Genomic DNA, 6,000 nt, shown 5'->3' with positions numbered 1-6,000 from the left:
CCTCATTAGCATTAAAAAAAGACCATCACTCTGGAGATTCCGAGGGTTTCGGGAGCTGTGTGCCAGGAAACAGAAAAGAGCAAGAGTGGGCAGAGACCAGATATATGTTTCTTATTATGGCACAACATGGCGGTGTTCCAGTGAGACTGTATTTATGGACATGGAAATTTGAATTTCATGTTGTGCTCATTTATCATGAAATATTCTTTTGGTTTTCCTTCACTTCAGCGTATGAAGACCATTCTCAGCACAAGGGCTGGACAAAAACAGGCATCAAGCTGGATTTGACCCACAGGCCATGGTCTGCCAGCCCCCTGAGTTTCCGGGTCTTCCTCGGGGCTGGTTTACCTTCCTCTGACCCTCCCACTATTCCAGGACCAGCATCTCCTCCACCACCCACACCTCTGTCATGGTGCATTTCTTCCTGGTCTCCTTGTTTTGCTCTTTGCTGGTTTCCACGTGGCCAGGCCTATATGTCTTCATTAATTTGTTCTTGGTTAGGCTGGAGAAGGTTCCGTCTCCAGCAGAGCTTACAAGTCTTAGGTTTTTATGACTGTTAGTTTGTGGTCCTTTTTTCTCAAGGATCTTGGTAAAAGTTCCAAGGGCTGGACTAGAAGAATCAAGACTCACTGTTGTGTCTTCTTCCAGAATCTTCCTTCCAAATGTGATAGGTTAGAGCTCAGATAATTTGACTTTCTTCCAGAGTGAATCCATGCTCATGAGGTCACTCTTCTTTCCCATCAAGAAGTCACTTGGATGCCTCCTCATTGTTCAAAATATTAAATCAGATGCTCCATAGATGTGACAGTCAATACCAGAATTGACTTTACTCTTCTCAGAAACCCATTTTAGTCAGATGTTGGGTGGCTTATCTTGATTTCACAAGTATCTTAAACATTTTCCTAAGTGTCTCACCTCTCCCTCCTCATCACCTAAACCTTTCTACAAAATAAACAAACTTTGAGAGGTAAATAGATAAAAGGGTTACCACTGAATCAATTTTGAGAAGAACAGGTAACTTATAAAAGCAAAAGCCGGAGATGGACTTTGTATAATAAGATTCTTTTGTATAGTAAGATTCTTTGTATAATAAACACGAACCATTTGTCAATCTAGCATTCTAGGAAAAGAAAATCAGATACCATGGGATTCCTGTTTTAACTTGGTTTTAATTTTAAAATGTTCCACATTGGAAATAATTTGGATTTATTGAAAGTAGTATGCACTGCAATGACATGAGATTTGCTTGACTGATATAACAAGTTTGGTTTAATGAGTGGAAAAAGAGATTTAAAATCTAGCATAGTTCTTCAATGTTTATTCTAATATTTTATTAAAGAAATTTGGCATGCAACTTATTAGTTAATAGAATTACATAAGATGAAACCAAAATAGAATCTTAATGCTCTGGGTTATGCTGTATACTCCATTATGTTGTAATTCAATAAACAGAACCCTAACTATTGACATAGATACGACTTTCTTGGTATGCTGTAATGTTCTTCAAGTGGAGAATGTTTTCTGTATTTGTGGTACACTAAGTACCTGCTATGAAGAAGGCAATGGCACCCCACTCCAGTACTCTTGCCTGGAAAATCCCATGGACGGAGGAGCCTGGTAGGCTGCAGTCCATGGGGTTGCTAAGAGTCGGACACGACTGAGCGACTTCACTTTCACTTTTCACTTTCATGCATTGGAGGAGGAAATGGCAACCCACTCCAGCGTTCTTGCCTGGAGAATCCCAGGGAGGGGGGATCCTGGTGGACTGCCGTCTGTGGGGTCGCACAGGGTCGGACACGACTGAAGCGACTTAGTAGCAGCAGCAGCAGCAGCAGCAGCAAGCATCTGCTATAAATGAGTTTACTTGGCTTTGAAAAGTGATGATTAAAAGTGGCATAGGTTTAACATATTACCTGTCTTTCTGAGAAGATAGAATACATTTGTCAATCATTTATTTAGTTACTTCTGTGAGCCTGACTGTCCTGTGGAATGCCTTTGCATAACTTTTCCCTAATCATTCATATACCCCTGTTTCCTCATCATTTTTGGGGCAAGGTGACAGAAGCTCAGTGAAGTTAAGAAAATGATTCAATATCACTGTGTTGCTGAGAAGTAATTGGGATGGTTGACTTCACAGCACATGTAGGAAATAGTTATTAGGATACCTATTTCCATATGGAGAGAGTTGGGGTGAATTAGCTTAGGAATTTGACTAAAATCACAGAGTTGATAAAGGTAGAGTCAAGAGGTAAACACACAGCCTTTGGTGCCAGAACCTAACTCAGCCTTTGGTCCTGGAACCTGACTTGGGTCCACACACCTGGTCCGTTTTGAAAGTTTCATCAGTGTTTACTACCTAAATAGTAATGAAATCTATATATAGTCTTAGAGAATGTGACTTTATTGTTTTTTTCCCTAAGTAATTAAGTAGGATTTCACCTTACTTGTAAATTTCAATCAAACACTGTTGAAATACAGGCATTTCTCATACAACATGATACAAGTGTTCCTAAAAATCTCTGTATGCTGCAAAATTATGCACTAAAAATAAACGGACTTATGGGAAGAAATTGTGTTGAAGTGAAACCAATCAACACTTATGGCACTAGCTAAAGCTGTAACAGTCCTAACAAACATACAAGCTTAGTTAAAAAGACAAGCTGAATTCTGATGAATACCGCACTACAGTAATTATAGGACTGGTTTAAGGGGAAGAGGTAGCTTGACGGGAAGGAACTATAGGAAAGTAAAGAGCCTGATGAGTTATTGAGAAAGGGAAGTAAACAAGGAAACTAACAAGACAGGGCTTGTATTCATGCTGAGCTGAGCGGACTTGCAGGGGTAAATGGGGGTCTAGGTGGCCCCTATTTTACACTGACATTATCTTCCATTAGTGAATATGAGCCAAACCACATCACAGAAATACACAGTATTTATCTGCACATAGATGAAAACGAAATGGCTTTTTATAGGATAAAAAGGAATCACTTGTCTCTTGTAACTCTGCAGAAGAATCACCATATTTTCCGTAAATATATTCATAAAAAGATGAAGTCATTCTAAGGAACTATTTGAGCAGTATAAATGTGATGTAGATTCTAGGAAGAACTGGAAAGTATTCCACATATTTCTGGAACAAAATATTGAAACATTTATTTGATTTCCTTGTGACCTGCCATTAAGAGGGAATGATATTTAATTTGAGGAGATACTAACTGTATGCACTTAGATTTCAGTGATAATCCTGGTAGAGAGGTTTAAAAGCACAGATATTTAGAATTTATAGTCCCCAAAGTTTTGCTCTTTAATTAGTCATAAAGCATCTTGTAACAGTTTGCTATAAAAATTGAGAATCAAAAAGTGATAATTCTTAAAGTTAAAATCTCCCAGCTCTAAAGTATCAACATTGCTCTTATTTCAAAGTTGTCACTGAATTGCCTGCTGAATCTAAGAAAGGTATGGATCACGCCCACCTTATTTTTTAAGAAAGAATTAACGTAGTATGTTAAGCATTTGTGTCCGGTGCTGTAGCTTTAGCAAGGCAGTTATTTTCAGGAAAAGGAGAGTTCCTTGTGTTTTGGGTCCCCAGGACTGAGGTTGCCATGACCTTTAGAGGTAACTTCCTTGTTCTGTGGAGGGTGACCAGCATGGGCTCTTAGTAACAAAAATTTAAATTAAGCATCTTCCGCTTGTACAGAGAGCTGAAACTGCCTTGCACTGTGGAGATCAGTAGCCGGCCTGGAATCTGAACTGCTGTCGGCTTGCCCATGTCTGGGCTTTGGAATAAGGAGGAGCTGCTGCCTTAAAGAAGGCTTCAGAGGAGAATTGGAGCAGCCCAGTTCCCATGAATGGTCATGTAATATTGCAAACCCCACATCTGGGCTTGGTTATGACTGAATAACCTGGTCTTGGAAAGTGAGCTGTGGACAAATTTAAAGGGTGCTCTTCTGGATCCTGGCCTCCCCTGGGCTATGGTTTATTGATAAGGTGAGTCGGGAGCCTGTGGGCTCCCTTTCCTTCAGCCTCACGTTCCACTAGGAGACGAAGCCTGTGGGTTCTCTCTCGGAGATGCTTTGGGATTGATCTGCTTTTTATCCGCAGGGCCACTGTCTGACCCAACCCAGATCAGCCGCCTGTCCAACTCCGACCTGTCCCTCATCCTGCATTTCAGATAATCTCTTGAAAATACAATGGTATTCTCACTTCTTAGTCACCCAGCCTTTAGAAGAGAGTGGTGGCTTAGGTAGCATGGTTTACATGCCCCCCGATCTGTACGTCCTGACCTCCGCTGGCTCATCTGCATCACCCTCCCCAGGTTCTTGCTGGCCGCATGCCCTAGCCAGGCTGGGCCCGTTCATTTCCTGGGATGTGCCCTGGTCTGTCCTCGCCTCCAAGCATACTTACTGTTTTCTCTGGGGCTGGCTTCTCTCAGCTCATGGTCACCATTCAGCTTGGTTGTCTCTTCCTCCTGGGGCTGGATTGGGATCCCTGGTGTCACTCTTGGAGTGCAGTGTGCACCCCCTTTGATAGCACACGTCACACTTGGAGCTGCGTGTCAGAAGTAGTTTTCCTAAAGGAATCCTCTTACACTGTTGCTAGGAATTTCAACTGGGACAGCCACTATGGACAGCCACTATGAACAGTGGAGAGATGCTTCCTTTAAAAACTAAAAATAGAAGTACCATATGATCTAGTAACCCCACTTCTGGGCATATATCTGGGGAAAACCATAATTCAAAAAGATCATGCCTCCCAGTGTTCACAGCAGCACTCTTTACAATAGCCAGGACATGGAAACAACCTAAATGTCCATCAACCAAAGAATGGATAAAGGAAATGTGCTTTTATACAATGGCATATTACTTGGCCATAAAAAGGAATGAGATAATTTCATTTGCAGCAACATGGATGGACCTAGATATTATGATACTAAGTGAAGTAAGTCAGAGAAAGACAAATACCATATGATATCACTTATATGTGGAATCTACAATATAATACACATGAACTTATTTACAAAGCAGAAACAGACTCACAGACATAGAGAACAGACTTATCACTGCCAAAGGGGAGAAAGGATGGGAGGGGGGATAAATTAGGAGTAAAAAATTAAAAATAGTCTAGTCTTCCTGTTAGATTGTAAGCTCCACCTGACTATGATGACTTTTGCCCATGGCTCTGCCCTTGCACCTGGAAGAATGTCCCACATATAGCAGGCCACTCATAAATGCTTGTTGAGTAGACTGGAATGTGAGCAAATGAAGGGATGAAGCAGAAAGCAAGATGCAAGCCAGTGCATCAGAGAATCTGTGGGAATGGAGCTTACGAAAAGCAAAATGCCAGGGGAAGGTCAGGTGTGTTTGGAGCTTTAACTTTCAGGAGCTCATGGCTGAATTTAGCAAGGAGGTTTGGGTGACACAGTGAAAGCAAAGCCAGAGCCTGGTCGGTGAAAGAATACATCTTGTGTAAACGGGCTGAGTGCTGCACAGGGCTGTGACTGCAAAAAGAAGCAGAGCTGGCATTGGAGCTGGGAGCAGGGGCGTCATGAAGGAAGCCAGCTCTCCCTTGCCCTTTCCCTCCACTCAGGGAGGCACAGTTTTTCTACTACTTTGTCCAGCTTCCCTGGTCTGTCCCAGGGGACTGTTCTGTAAATACTGCTTCCTGCCAAGTGAAAAGAAACACATTTTGAAGGCCTGATTTTTGAAATTTTATTGAACAATTTTTCAGCTTTGGAGGAATGAAAACATTTGATGTTCTGAATGTCAAGCTGCTTTCTTGACATTTGTTTATGAAGATGATTGTTACAATTTGGGTGGGGCATGCACACTTTATCCCTATGGATGGAGTTTGTTTTGAAGTTCTCTCTTCTTTCAGCTACTCTTCTAAATGTGGATTTTGGAATTTAATCTTAAAATACATATTTCTTGAATCACAGATTTCGGTATGGCTGGGTGCTAAGCCTGGCATGTGACCTGCTATTGTAAAACAGGCTTTCTGTGT

The sequence above is a fragment of the Budorcas taxicolor genome, chromosome 17 (genome assembly GCF_023091745.1).
Source record: "Budorcas taxicolor isolate Tak-1 chromosome 17, Takin1.1, whole genome shotgun sequence".
Taxonomy (NCBI): domain Eukaryota; kingdom Metazoa; phylum Chordata; class Mammalia; order Artiodactyla; family Bovidae; genus Budorcas; species Budorcas taxicolor.
The sequence above is the reverse complement of the archived record's forward strand: the minus strand, read 5'-3'. Positions refer to the sequence as shown.